Source organism: Myotis daubentonii, chromosome 12 (assembly GCF_963259705.1).
Source record: "Myotis daubentonii chromosome 12, mMyoDau2.1, whole genome shotgun sequence".
NCBI classification, from domain to species: domain Eukaryota; kingdom Metazoa; phylum Chordata; class Mammalia; order Chiroptera; family Vespertilionidae; genus Myotis; species Myotis daubentonii.
Genome location: NC_081851.1, coordinates 11,443,896 through 11,458,579, shown reverse-complemented (window position 1 = coordinate 11,458,579; position 14,684 = coordinate 11,443,896). Strand labels below are relative to the sequence as shown.

Genomic DNA, 14,684 nt, shown 5'->3' with positions numbered 1-14,684 from the left:
TTCTTATCTTAATTTGTATTTGGAATCTATCTGTAATAAGAAATGGGACCCCGCTGCCGAATCTCTCTCTGGTTTGGAGAGATTCAAAGGTGGCAGGAGAGCGCATAGCAATAAGTTCTCCCGCAATGAGATTACTTAATGTTCTGTTTAAGAATTACCTGAGAACATGTCGGGAAGTGCAGTCTAGCCAAGGTCACCTTGGGTGCTAGCTATTACTTTGGAAAGCAAAAAAAGGAAAAAAAAAAACTTTAAAATCTATTTTTCTATTAAGCATGACTTTGGGAACAAATACACCATCTGAGTCATTTGCTTAAACTTCCCCCAAAAGCAGGATGTGGTGGAAAGGAAAAGGGAGCACATGGCGATCCAATATGGACGCCTCCTCTAATTTAAAGTCTCCTTCTAGTAATTGAAAAGTTTTACAAAAATTTAAAATGCGTCTGGAATTTCTGGTCACATGTAAAGAGAAAACTTGGCTTGCAACTAATGCGCGCTCGTTCTGATTTTGGACATTTAGATAGAGTTTTGAGCTGGAATTTCTTTACAAATTGCAGAATAAAACCCAAGACTGATTATTTCCGAAAGAAAATGGCAAATTTGACCCAGGGTAGAAATTCTAGCAACAAGATTGGTATTTTTCCATAATAATGTTAATGAAGCCTATTCCAAAGCTAACTTTAAGACCTCTACAAGAAAATCAGTAAAATTGTCTCTGTTACAAAAATTTACTAAATTAATTGCCTTAAAATAATTGAATTTGAATCTCATAGTTAATTGAAAAGGCTGGCCAAAACATTTCTGATAAAAGGGGCTAGTTGCTTCCTGCCTGTAGCAAATTCTTAAAGAATGTGGTCAATTTACATCTGATCGGTCCAGGGTAGGCGAAACCTGTTCTTCCAGGGAAAACAGTTCCTCTCCCAGGCCAATTTTGAAACTTCCCACAGGCAAGCAAGGGGCAGGAAACAATGTAGCTACAACCTTGTTTCTTGACCTTCCCCAGAGGAAAAAATTATGGTTGTTTTAAAATCAAAGCCTGGGCCAGGCCTGCCTTGCCAGCCTCAAATGTGGTTTTCCAAAGCTGCTGGGAAATTTAAGACCTTGGGAGTTTATACGTAGGTATCTTGAAATGACAGAATACTGAATTAAATGAGATCTGAGTATGCCTCGTACAAAATCTCAAGGACAGTATTAAATCTGTTGGTTGATTATGTCTTGCATTTTTAAAGTTTAGTCTTAATGTTACTGATTGAGAAATGCTAAATATTTGACTTGCCAGCTAAAAGTTTAAATTCGGATTGAATTGGGAAAAACTGTATAATTATGATAGCTAAATGCCTTAAAAGTAAAAAATATTTTTTATTTTTGAGAAAATAATTGTTGTTTTCTCTGAAATAATTAGAATTCAAAATATGTTGCTTATTGATCTGATTAAAAAAGAGGATTGATTTTATGATCTCAACTGAAAATTTTTAATACAAAAATGAGTTTAAACTTAATTGATATTCTTTAAGATAATTATAAAGGGTATAAACAGCTAATGAGATTTCTGTTTGTCTACAATATAATGTTGGCCATCTATCTGTTATGGATATTGGTTTCCTCTTCCCTTTATTGTGAGAATAAGGAAATCATGTTTTCTGTCAGAGAACAGTTTAGACAGCCATAATGTTGAGCTGCCTGACTTGGCATCCGCCATGTTGGCCGCATGGCTTACCGCGCCCCTGGGGGCCGCCATCTTGGAACAACAAAGGTCCCCCCCTCTGATTTAGCCAATCACAAAAGGAATGTCTGCTCACTGAGGCAGGATGGGATTTCAGGGGTTGAGTTTTAAGGTGGAGTTTTACTGTGGAAATGCTTGCCTCTCAGATTTATTTAATACCACTTATAAGAAGATATTTTTAATGCTTAATAAATTAGCAATCATGGTCTTAATATAATTTCAGTGGTATGATAGACTAATGTTTTATTTTTATTATTTTTTAATTAAATCTTTATTGTTCAGATTATTACATTTGTTCCTATTTTTCCCCCCATAATTCCCCTCCTCCCAGTTCCCGCCCCACCCTCTGCCCTCACTCCCCACCCACTGTCCTCTTCCATAGGTGCACGATTTTTGTCCAGTCTCTTTCCGCATCTCCCACACTCCTTTCCCGCCCCCCAAGAATAGTCAGTCCATTCCCTTTCTATGTCCCTGCACGATTTTTGTCCAGTCTCTTTCCGCATCTCCCACACTCCTTTCCCCCCCAAGAATAGTCAGTCCATTCCCTTTCTATGTCCCTGATTCTGTTATGATCACCAGATTATTTATTCACTTGATTCTTAGATTCACATGTTGATAGATGCATATTTGTTGTTCATAATTTGTATCTTTTCCTTTTTCTTCTTCTTCCACTTCTTAAAGGATACCTTTCAGCATTTCATATAATACTGGTTTGGTGGTGATGAACTCCTTTAGCTTTTCCTTATCTGTGAAGCTCTTTATCTGACCTTCAATTCTGAATGATAGCTTTGCTGGATAAAGTAATCTTGTTTGTAGGTTCTTGGTATTCATCACTTTGAATATTTCTTGCCATTCCCTTCTGGCCTGCAAAGTTTCTGTTGAGAAATCAGCTGACAGTCGTATGGGTACTCCCTTGTAGGTAACTGACTTTCTTTCTCTTGATGCTTTCAAGATTCTCTCTTTGTCTTTTGCTCTTGGCATTTTAATTATGATGTGTCTTGGTGTGGTCCTCTTTGGATTCCTTTTGTTTGGGGTTCTCCGCGCTTCCTGGACTGGTAAGTCTATTTCTTTCACCAGGTGGGGGAAGTTTTCTGTCATTATTTCTTCAAATAGGTTTTCAATATCTTGCTCTCTCTCATCTTCTGGAACCCCTATAATTCTGATGTTGGTACGCTTGAAGCTGTCCCAGAGGCTCCTTACACTATCTTCGTATTTTCGGATTCTTTTTTCATTTTGCTTTTCCACTTGGGTGTTTTTTGCTTCTTCGTGTTTTGAATCTTTGACTTGATTCTTGCGCTCCTCTGGTCTGCTGTTGGGTGTCTTAATTTTTAGTTGGTTCTTTATCACAACATCGAGGGACTCATTAGATTTTTTGAGGATCTCACTACATTTATCGGCGGTCTCACCAGTCTTTTCGAGGGCCTTACTAAGTTTATCAGCAGCTTCTAGACAGTTCTTGAGAGACCTTAAAAGTGTGGTTTTGAGCTCTATATCTTCCATTTCTGACATTTGCGTCCTGTTTCTTTGTCTCTGCATTTTTTTATCTTTTCTTGGTGCACCCCCTAGTGGTCTTTGTGTGCAGTCTTGTAGTTAAGCCTTGATTGTTGTCGGTAATACCAGGGGTGATTTGACCTCCAGGCTAACTGGCTATGACAGTCAGCTGTGTCTGCAGTGGGAGAGCTTCTGTGCTGGATCTCTAGGGCGGTGCTAATCTAGATTTTGCCTGAGGCTATTACTATGGAAAGCAAAAAAAGGAAAAAAAAACTTTAAAATCTGTTTTTCTATTAAGCATGACTTTGGGAACAAATACGCCATCTGAGTCATTTGGCGTATGTGCAGGGCTTGGCTGGGTTGGGTCCCCGGGGATCTACAGGGCGGGCGGAGCAAGCAGTTATGGCTGCTCTCAGTTCCGCTGCAAAACTCGGAGAGAAAGCTGCCTTCGAGTTCTGACCGAAGCCAGACAGTCCCACTTCTCCAGTTTGAGTCTGGGTCCCCAGAGACTCGCCCGGATCTGGAGCTCAGAGTCTGAAACTCCCTCCTGATTGAAAACAACTGCGCCCTCCGCTGCCAGTCAGCTCCACGCACGCACTCCGCACCTGAGTATTTCACTTCAGCACTGAGCCTCCTCTGAGTCTGGGTATGATATTCTCTTTCCTCCTAGTTGTAGAATTTCCACTCAGCCAGCCTTCCTGTTGTTCTGGATGATGTCTGTTCTGTCCTTTAGTTATATCTCTGAAGTGGTTGTTGGAGGCAGCAATCTTCAGCGTTAACCTATGCCGCCATCTTGGTTTCTCCCAGACCAATGTTTTAAGCAGTTGGCTTTATAAGGGCTGACAATAGAGGTCATATTTCTTAAAAGGCTTGTAGATACATTTTTAAGAGATATCTTAAATTCTCAGTAGAACCACAGTTATGCATATATCATAAACAAATTAAGAGTAATTGATTCCATGGTCAAGACTAGATCCTATTATGTTGAGAACTGTTTAAAAAGTGTTGAAAATGTTTTAATTAGATATGTATTTGACAGTTTTCCCCGAGTGCAATATTTCAAAATATACTATACTTGGTTGCATAAGGAATTTCTGCCAAATAAAAGAAAAAATTGATTTATTAGTAGCAATGTCTTTATTTAAACTAACAAAAGCTCCTCGCCGCTGCATTTTAAATTAGGCTGGAAGTGAAGCAGCGTTTGCATCTCGTGTATCAAAATAAAACTTTACTGAATTTACTAATCCTTGTAAGCAATTGAATCCTAGTAAAGTAAAATTCTTCTAAAAAGTTACTGAAGGCTTCCCATGATCCCTCTGTATATGCAAATAAGCCAAAGAGTATATTCTTTAAAAATATAATTGCTAACATTTACAGATTGTGGTTAAAATACTAAATCTGACAATAATTAGTCACCATAAATGAAAAATCACTTGAAATATATAGCTTTGCGACAGTATTTGTTAAAATCTCAAAAGGCAACCATGTTCCTTACATTTGTTGCTGTGTGAGAAAGAAAGCTGTCGGGAAGGAAATAAAAAGAGGTTTCCTTCAGATGTCTAACTAAAATTAAAAAGCAATATATTGGGCCTCATAAGCTAAATTAAATAATTTGTGTTTTGCCTCCTTAAACAAAGTTTATGTACATTTACTTAAAGACTAATAACCAAATTTTAATTAATGTAATTTACTGTCCATAACTTAGGACAAGTAAAGTTAAAAGAATAAATGTTATTTCAAACGGACTTAAAATTGGCAAATTGGGCTAAGTGGATATTCAGGGGAACTTAGCTGTCACCTATTTAAATATAAACTACTACAATTTTTATATAAGACCTCCATCATTATACCAAAAAATATTAGACTGGAACCAATTCCTGGAGCTTTAACTGTTTTTACTGATGGGTCATCTAATGGGAAAGCTGCCTATCAAACTATAAATTCTGACCGAGTCATACTGACCAGTCATACCTCTGTGCAAAGAATTGAATTAAAAGCTATTAAGGCTGCGCTGCAAGATTTCCAACAGCCTGTTAACATAATTTCTGATTCCTCTTATGCTTCAGGCCTAGTAAGTAGAATTGAAACTGCCCGGTTGAAATGGTTAATGACCAAAGTTTATTCTTACTATTTAAAAAAGTTCAACAGATTGTGCAGCAGAGAAAATACCCTTTTTATATCACCCACATCAGGGCTCACAGCATATTACCTAGCCCATTAACTAAGGGAAAGGCACATGCTGATCAATTGGTTGCTTTATTAAAAGAGGCTTCAGAGTCTCATCAGCTTTTCAAAATCCCAACTTGAAAAACAAAAAAGGGGGATGATGGAGAAATAACCTACAGGTCGGCTGCACCTAGCTTTAATTACTCTAAATCTTTTCACTTGTGATGCTAATGGAAAGACACCTATGGAGGTACATTGGTCTCAGAATAAGAGGAACAGCCCAGAGACCACCTGGGGCACGGTAAAGTGAAGTATGGTAACAATCCTTTCAGGTAAAAACTATAGTTTCATACTGGTCTTAGAAGGCACATTTTTCCTTTACCTGGGAAGGACAGCATAGCTATCCCAAAGTCAGAGGGCTCCAGATAACTTGTCAACTCAGTGCTCTGGAGACCCAGAACTGTAATTTAGATAGCATACTGTCTCTGCTTCTGTAAATTTCTTCTTCTTTTTTTAAACTAGGTTCCTCATTCCAAACCTTGAATTTAAAATTTAAGTTGTCATGACCTAGAACAAAGAATATTCTCACATGGTATTATTCCACAAGTTTCATTAATAATTTTTGATGCTTTACAACAGTATATTGCGAATTTATCCCAAACAAATTTACAAATGAATTGGAATGTATTACATGAAGGGATTTATTCCTTTCCACTGCATGGAGGGCCTCCTGGGGAAGGCACTTAAGCATTGTGTATTGACCTCTCTCAATTTTTATAGCCAAAAGGATTCCTGTTGTCTACAACAGTTATCTAGGCTCTCTGTTCAAGCTGAGATCATGAAAAGCTGGTACCATGGATCTGTCTCTTGCCCAATGGCATAAGCTGGGCCCTCTCTGGAGAAGAAACCTGGGTTCCCTATGATCAATGCCTGGGCCCCGCCAGCAGGCGAGGGGATCCAAAGGCAGTTTCTGGGCATGGAGGCCAGAGGGACATAGGCTATCAAGGAGACAGAACTGAACCTCACATCACCCTGCTTGGCCCAGAGATGGCTGGTAGTCAAAGACAGGTAAGACCCCACAGGCTGGGGCGACCTAAGACAGGCACAGTCGGGGGCCTATAGGAGAAAACCTGGGGATCAACAGAGGTGGGGCACAGATCCTCAGCCCCCCAATGGTGCAGGGGCTTGATCACTCGCCCCTTCTGAGGAAGGGCTCCTATCCCCATGGCTGCTTCTTGCTTCTCATGCCCAGCCCAGATCAGGAACCAAATAACAAAAGAGATTTGGTCCAGCTGAAATCAGAATCCAGATAAACGGAGGCTTGGCTAACAGACCCTATGTCTAAATGTAGCCTAACAACAGGAATGCTCAGAGCCTTCACAAGGATGTAAAGTGATCCTTTTCATCAATATTTACAGTGTAAATTAAGATTATTGTTAAAATATTAAATTTGACAGCAAAATAGTTTTCAAATTAAAGTCAAGTTTTCAAATTAATTAAATTTGGCTAATTTGAAATAAGTAATTGTTCAAAAAGTATTAACCAAAATGTTCATTTCGTGGTAAACATGCTATGAACCTAAAGCAGGTTCAGGTTCCTTTTTTTGTGTGCAAAAAATTAATATTTAAAGGTATCCAGACTGCATTATAAAATTTCCAAGAAGCCTTCTAACTAAATAAAAAAAAAGGGGGATAGTGGAAAAATATAATGGAAAAAACGCCATGTAAGAAGATAGATCTTATAACTAAATTAAAATTTTTTCATTAGCGAGACACCCAGAAAAAACACACATTATGCCAGGGTAAGCCAGGGAAGATCATTTTAAAGAAAAAACCCCCAAGTAAGGTTTTTTCCTTTAACCCTTGGTCGAAAATATGTTTGTATACTTTCAGAGAACAACTCCAAGACCATGTGGATTCCTGCAACAAGGGATCCCGGAGAGAAACTGACCAGACTGCTCCAGCCACAAAGACAGGAGGGACGGTTCAGAGATGGAGATGGTGGAAGACGCCTTGCCATGCTAGCAGTCAGCAGTTGTGCGGCGCTGCAGGGTGCCCAGGACCAAAGCACAGAGGACCGATCCTGCATTTGTCCACCATCCAGAACTAGCATTTCATTGCGGGCATGTACACATGAAATTTTGGACATTGAAACATGGACTCAGAAGTTTTGGACACTGAAATTGGGACTTGATTATTTTTTAAAGAAAAAATAAGGGGGAGATGCCAGAGTACATTCATTGTCTTCACTAGCTGAGTTTAGACAGAGACCCCCCCCAAAAGCTAGTAGCCCTTGAAAGTCCTGGTAAAGGGCAGGGCTGTGCCCCACCCAGTTAATCTAGGAACCACTTAGTTAATTTAGATAATAATAGTTGAAACATCCCCACCTTAGTTCCCTTAATTCCTTAGATACTTATATGTAGATCCTTGTTGATTATTCTTAATTAGATACTCCCAGAAATCTATTGATGAGCTAATGAGATACTCTGCCTGCACTGGGAAATCTATTGATGAGTTAATCAGATACTTTGTCTATTCCTGGTAATTGTCTGCTGATCTGTGTGTCATTGAAACCTCCTTACAATGAGGGCTACTCCAGATCAATAAAAGATTGGAGCAGCCTGAGCAGAGGAGGAAGTCCTTCGGGACTTGCCACCTGGTCCCCCAATATTGCAAAATTATCTCTTGTCTTTTTCTTTCATTTGTTGTGCAACTCCTCTTTCAGATACCGAATCCTACACCACTCAGGACATGGAGGGAGTCTTACTCGACACTCTAGTATCTCCAATATCAAGCAGTGCTGTTCTAGACCAAGTTATTAAAGGAAAAACTGGACCTGTTGCGGCATAAAACATCAGATCTTGCGCTGACCATCCTTTCAATAGTTTAACAATATTCAATAGTCTACCATGTAAAAAGGAAATCAAATTCATTATTATACACTGCCAGCACTAACACAACACCCTGTTCCTCATGACTGCGACCACCACCATCCATCCCACCCGCCCCCCCCCCAATACAAATATAAATTCACTTTTGGTGCAGTTTCTTCATCCATCCTTGTGTTTGGAGTCTTACTCCTTACCTCTACTAGTCTACAATATCGTCTTATTAAGTTTCGCTATCTTGAGTCAACAGACACTACTCAAAGGGTACTGGCCTCTATATATACTCTTTAGGTCAATGAGGAGCCAGTCACTTCAGCTCTGGTTGGCTAAAATCAGTGGTTGCCATGGTGTGGCTTGACAGCACAAAGCCTCAGCTTGACCATCCAGGAGGGGCGGGGTGGCAGAGGATGCAGAAATCTCAGACACTATGGTTATAGAACCAAGACCTTCCTCTTAACTCCTAAAATTTTTCCAAACTGACCTCTTTCTCTCATTTCCTCTAGTTCCATTATAGTCCAGCATATGGCAGGCAGGTTTTGATTCCTCTAAGACAATTGCCATACTCCCCCATAATTTCAGTGGTCCATTCCACTATGTTCAAATATTAACATTTAATAGGATTTTGAGTATATTTTTAATGGATGTTTTATTTTAGAATAGTTCCCGATTTACAGAAAAATTGTGAAGATAATAACCATGTACACTATACCCAATTTCCCTTATTACTAATATCTTACTCATGTATGGGGCAAATGTAACATCATGTGAATCATCAGTGAAACAGAGTGAAACCACACTTCTCTAGTATCTCTAATAATCAACAACGCAGTTTAGAACAAGTTGTTATAGGAAAAACTGTACCAGTTGTGGCATAAAAGTTCCCATCTTGAGCTGACAATCCTGTCAATAGTTTAACAATACTCAATAGTCTACCATGTAAAAAGGAAATTAAATTCATTGTTATACACTGCCAGCACTAACACAACACCCTGTTTCTCATGACTGGGACCACCACCATCCATCTCACCCCATCAATCCAAACACAAATTAAATATCCGCTTCTTTTCTTCCTTGCCAGTATGAGGAAGTGTTGAGGATAAAATCCCCCTTCAGTCATCTCCCTGTCCTTATTCTAGTTGTCTGGCTCAGTATGGAATGGCTTGTCTGTTGCCCCAGTTAAAGAATTTTACATTACTCCCTTCTCCCATGACTTCCCACTCCTTAGCTCCCTCCCCATTATCTGAAAACTCACAAAAATACAAACACATTTCCTTTTTACCCTTGCTGGTATTTATTCATGGAGACCATTAATGTTTTCATCTTCTCATAATGCCCTTTTCTGAAGCATTTTTTATAGAGTGATACACATTATAAAGTGTGTTCCTCTGGGAGACCCTGTGTATCACCTGTGGTAGATGAATACTCCAGCACTTTTTCCTCTGCATTTGTTGGCTTGTTTACTGTAGGTTTTCACCTTCCTTTAGTAAAATACATTTATCTGATTCTTCCTGTCTTTCTCCCTCTTGTCTTCATTTATCTTAAAGTCCAAATTTACCATTGCCACTATCTTGGTTATTGTTATGCCCAGATTTTAAGAGCCCCAACAGACCTCACCAGGGAGCCAGCCATGTCCGATGCAAAATCAAGGAGTCCTTTAATATCACAGACCCATGTCTTGCTCCTATCCTCACAACGGCAAGACGAGAGAGACCGCCCGTGGGAAAAAATGAGGTTTTGATAGGGGTGTGGAGTTAGGGGAGGGGAGATGACTGTGGGCCCTTCTGATTGGCTAGGTGCAAGTTGCGTCTTCTTACACAGGATGGGGTCATCTCCAAGGCATGCATGTCCCCTGATTGTCATTGATTAGTTTAAAAAGATTCCGGGCGTGGCCAGCAGAGGCCTGGGCTTCCCGGAAGAAGGAACCTTCCTGAGCACATGGCTGCTGCCCCAAAATGGAGGAAATGGGGCAAGATGGAGGGCATAGCCCTCGCCCTTTCATTCCCCCCTTTTCTTGGAAGTTCCGGCTCAATCATGAGACGGACTGCATTTCTATTCCTCCGCTGCTAGAGGCCCGTACTGTGCACACAGAACTATCAACTGAACTATCCCTATGTGCTTAACAAATGGTCCGGTGGAAGGGAAAGAAACCATTTTAGCTTTAACAACCTCTATTGAAATAGTATTTTTCTTCTTAAAATTCCTCCATGGCTATCAAAAAGCCAAATCAACATTAATTTATCTACTCTCCTTATGTTTTCTTTTTTTTTATTTATTTTTTTATTGCTTAAAGTATTACAAAGGGTATTACATATGTGTCCATTTTATCCCCCATAAACACAACAAGAATGGTCTTTGACTACCTTTGCTGGAGTCTCATGGTTGAATTTTAATGTGCTCCGTAGGCCAGGAAGCCAAGCCATCCAGCTTCCATCAAGCCTGCCTACAGTATCTGCTGAGTTAGGTGAATCCCACACCTGTAGCAACTCCAGCTGAGCCTATGCTCCAGGCTTTAAGACCCATATCAGTAGTCCTCCTACTTGTTGTGGCTCAGAGTGTGTGGGGGTTCTGAAGGGATGCAGAGGCATCTTTGCTGCTCCCCTTCTACTCTTACCAACTGCCAGTGATGGTATGGCATCGGCCTGACACTTCAGCGCCAGCCATCTTCAGGGCTCCCAAGCAGGATACCAGGCTTTCTTCGTGGCATTCTTACTGGCTTCAAGTCTTTAGATCTCAGACAAGGCTCTTTAAAACATGATATTCCAGTCAAAGTTTTCTCTTAATAAAACCATTATTAGGAACTGGTCTTATTGAATCTATGCAAAGAAATATATTGCCATGACTTATTTAGCATTGCCAGATTTCGGAAGAATTACATAAGGAGAAAAACATACTGTTCTACTCTAAGATTTTCTGACTTTCCTTGCCAATTCCTTTTCATGGATTTTTCAGAGTTATAACAAAACAGTAATTGTTGGCATTAAACTTTCTTTCTATGCATCACCATGCCTTAGACCTTCTATTCTAAACAGGCCTTTTCCAGCTTACTACCCCTGACATGGGCATGGTCACGCAGGCCTGTAAGCAGTACACATGCTGCCAACTGTCAACTGTCTCTCAACAGTGAACAGAACCTGATGGGCACCCTTCCCTGCCCAGTTGGGCACCTGCCCTCTTGGCAGCTAGATACCCTTTACTTTTGGGGGTCACCCCACACAGTCCCCTTCCAGGACAGCAAACACACATTTAAACCTGCAAAAGAATCAAAGGTCAATATAACATGTCAATACAATAAAACATAATATTGGCATCATGGCTGCTTCAGGCAGCCAAATCTGCCACTAAACATGTGATCCTATAAATTGTGCTTGTTTCTTTGGAGCCATGTCCATGAAGAAGCAGGCATCATCTAAGTCTGTTATACATTATTGTGGGGGTTCCTGGTGACAGGAGTGATCGTGAGCAATGTTAGTAGCATCAGGCAGGTCGAGCACGCTGCAGCTTGAGCTTGAGCGGGTTGCGTTGATCTCGATCGATGCTCCATTTGGTGATGAAGTCTTTCCGGGTCATGGATGGGTCCGCTGACTGGACGTGAGTGTAATGGACCCAGGTTGCGACACCGTCTACTTTGAGGGCGGTGGGGGTTGTCAGCACCACAGTGTAGGGACCCTTCCAACGTGCCTCCAGGGTCTTCTGGTGGTGCCTTCTGACGTAGACCCAATCTCCTGGCTTGTGCTGATAAGGAGTTGGGGTTGGGCTGGTCTCGTAGATAGCATGGAGGCGCAGCCAATTGTACTCGTGCGCCCTCTGGAGCCCTCTCAAGGAAAGAGATAGTTGAAGAAAAGGGTTTTATAGGGAGTGGCCTGCCAAACATGATAGGAGAGCCACCCAGTCCCCGCAGGTCTCCTAGTCAGATTTTTCCTCTTTTGGAGAACTTCAAAGTCCTGATGGCTTCAAGGTAACCCTGTTTATTAGTTGCAGCGGTCTTTTTTCTTGCCTTTCTACCAGTTCCCTTTGTGGCAGAGCAGCAACCAGGTCTCTTTCAAGGGAATGCGCTAGAAGGGGGTATCAGCCCTTCCTTTGCTAGCAGCAACAGGTACCAAACCCTTTCAGTACATTTGACCAGATTCATTCCTGCCCACCTTTACAGATTCTAAGGCCCATTGTTTTCCTTTAACCAGCAAGCCAAATGACACTGGCCTGTATTATTTAATACAGCACAGGCAGGGGGAAGGGCCCATGAAATCTCTGCCTTGAGGAACTGTGATCCCCACCTTTAAATGTCCCAATCAGACTAGAAAAGCCACAAATACCTTTTAAATCTACCCCAGAATTTCAAAATCCCAACCTAGCACAGAATATCACACAGCAAATCAAAGTTTCCAGCAAACAAACAGACAGAAATGTTTACTGGTTAGGCAGGCCGATTCCACCTCTGACAGAGAGAAAGCGTTTTCGGGGAAAGATCCCAGTGGCCACTCAGGGCGCTTTGCTATAGGTCAGAGCACTCAGCCTTAAAGAAATCAAGTGTGTGCTTTTTTTTCCCGCAGGCTTTCACACTTACATGAACAAATAATTATACCCAAGTAGACATGCAAACATCAAATAAACATTTATACTTACACCCTTTCAGTGAACAAGTACTTTTACAGTCTTGGGATCTTGAGCAGATAACAGGAACATAGCCCAAGTTCCCTGATGGGGGCCTGACAGGAACAGATGTGGGGGCCTCCCTTTCCCACATCCCAGGACAGGACTTTTGACCTATGTTTCATCCAGATAGAAATGGTACTCATATTGAACAAGGAAATCAAGACTAAATAGACACGATAACTAGATACATTCCCCATTAAGACCTTTGAGGTGCATGCCACATTTATACCACAAAATACCAACAAATCAGTTTCAGTTGTGTCGAGATACAGAACAAGTCCCTGAACAGAGGCAGTAGAAAATTGCCTAGGAATGCTTCTTTTCTACCTTTTAAAAAGATAGGCAGATTCGAACCCTTAGCCAGGCTGAGATTAGACTTCCCTCCGGCAGTCCCGGAGACGGTGAATACCATCTAGAAGACATTCCTCCAGATACAGAACAAGTCCCTTAGAGATCTTTGATAATCTACATTAGTAATCCATTCACACAATCCCCCAAAAGTTAAAGAGGAAGGAAAGAGCCATTCAATGTCCTTCAAGAGGATTTCGACAAAACAACAAAATCGACAGATTAAACACATCGGAAAATCAAGGCCAGAAGTACACTCTGACGTTTCAGGGGCACCAAGGAAGGAGAAGTTTGGACACGTCCAGCCCTTCTCACAATCCACCATTAGTGACCAGCCCAGCTCACTGGTCTACCATCCATTTAACATTTCTTTTTCCTCCTATAACACCAAGGCCATACTTTCCAGGTAGCTAGAACTTTTAGCCTTCATTTTTAGGTGATTAGCAATACATTCAAAAAATTTTTTTAGCCAAAACCGGTTTGGCTCAGTGGATAGAGCGTCGGCCTGCGGACTGAGGGGTCCCGGGTTCGATTCGGGTCAAGAGCATGTACCTGGGTTGCGGGCACATCCCCAGTGGGGAGTGTGCAGGAGGCAGCTGGTCGATGTTTCTCTCTCATCGATGTTTCTAGCTCTCTATCTTTCTCCCTTCCTCTCTGTAAAAAAATCAATAAAATATATTTAAAAAATAATTTTTTTAAGAGAAACACTATCTAGAACCTAGGTTAAACTTAGGCATATCCTGGGTCTCCCGAACACTGAGTTGGCAAGTTAACTGGAGGAAAAATGTGTCCTTTAAGATCAGTATGAAACCAGTTTCTACCTGAAATAATTGTACTTTAGAAACTGGATTAATGCTATCAGTTCCTTTTAAAGACATTGATATAACCTTTAATTGTCCTTAGTTTAAGGAAAGCAGGGTTTTCTAGATTTAAGAGATTGGCTTAAAAATAAACCCCCGAGGCAAGCACCCTTCCTGCCCCATCCACATTACTGCAGCAAAACTGTGCCTTAAAGCTCCACCCCTGACTAAATCAGAGGGAGGGGCCTTTGCTGTTACAAGATGGCAACCCCCAGGGGTCATGTGGCTGTATTGTAGAAAGACAGAAATCTTATTAGCTGTTTATACCTTTTATAATCATTTTAACGAATATCAATTAAATTTAAACTGGTCCTTGCATCAAAAATCTTCAGTTGAGTTCACAAAATCAATCCTCTCTTCTCAATCAGATCAATAAGCAAAGATATTTAGTTATCACAATTACATCATTTTTCCCAATTCAATCCGAACCTTAAACTTTTAGCTGGCAAGTTAAATATTCAGCATTTCCCAATACTCAACCAACAGATTTAATTCTGATTTCTAGATTTTTCATGAGGCAAATTACTTTTTTTAAAAAAATATATTTTATTGATTTTCTACA

At 40.7% G+C, this 14,684-nt stretch overlaps 1 long non-coding RNA gene across 1 annotated transcript in view; it reads right to left on the bottom strand.

Annotated features, from left to right (window-relative positions):
• LOC132212997 (uncharacterized) overlaps positions 1–11,542 on the bottom strand; it is a 407,119-nt gene extending 395,577 nt beyond the window's left edge. Inside the window, exon 1 of the long non-coding RNA XR_009447881.1 lies at positions 11,310–11,542. This is a non-coding gene — a long non-coding RNA (uncharacterized LOC132212997). The remainder of the gene's footprint in view (positions 1–11,309) is intronic.
• Between the last annotated feature and the right edge of the window lie 3,142 nt (positions 11,543–14,684).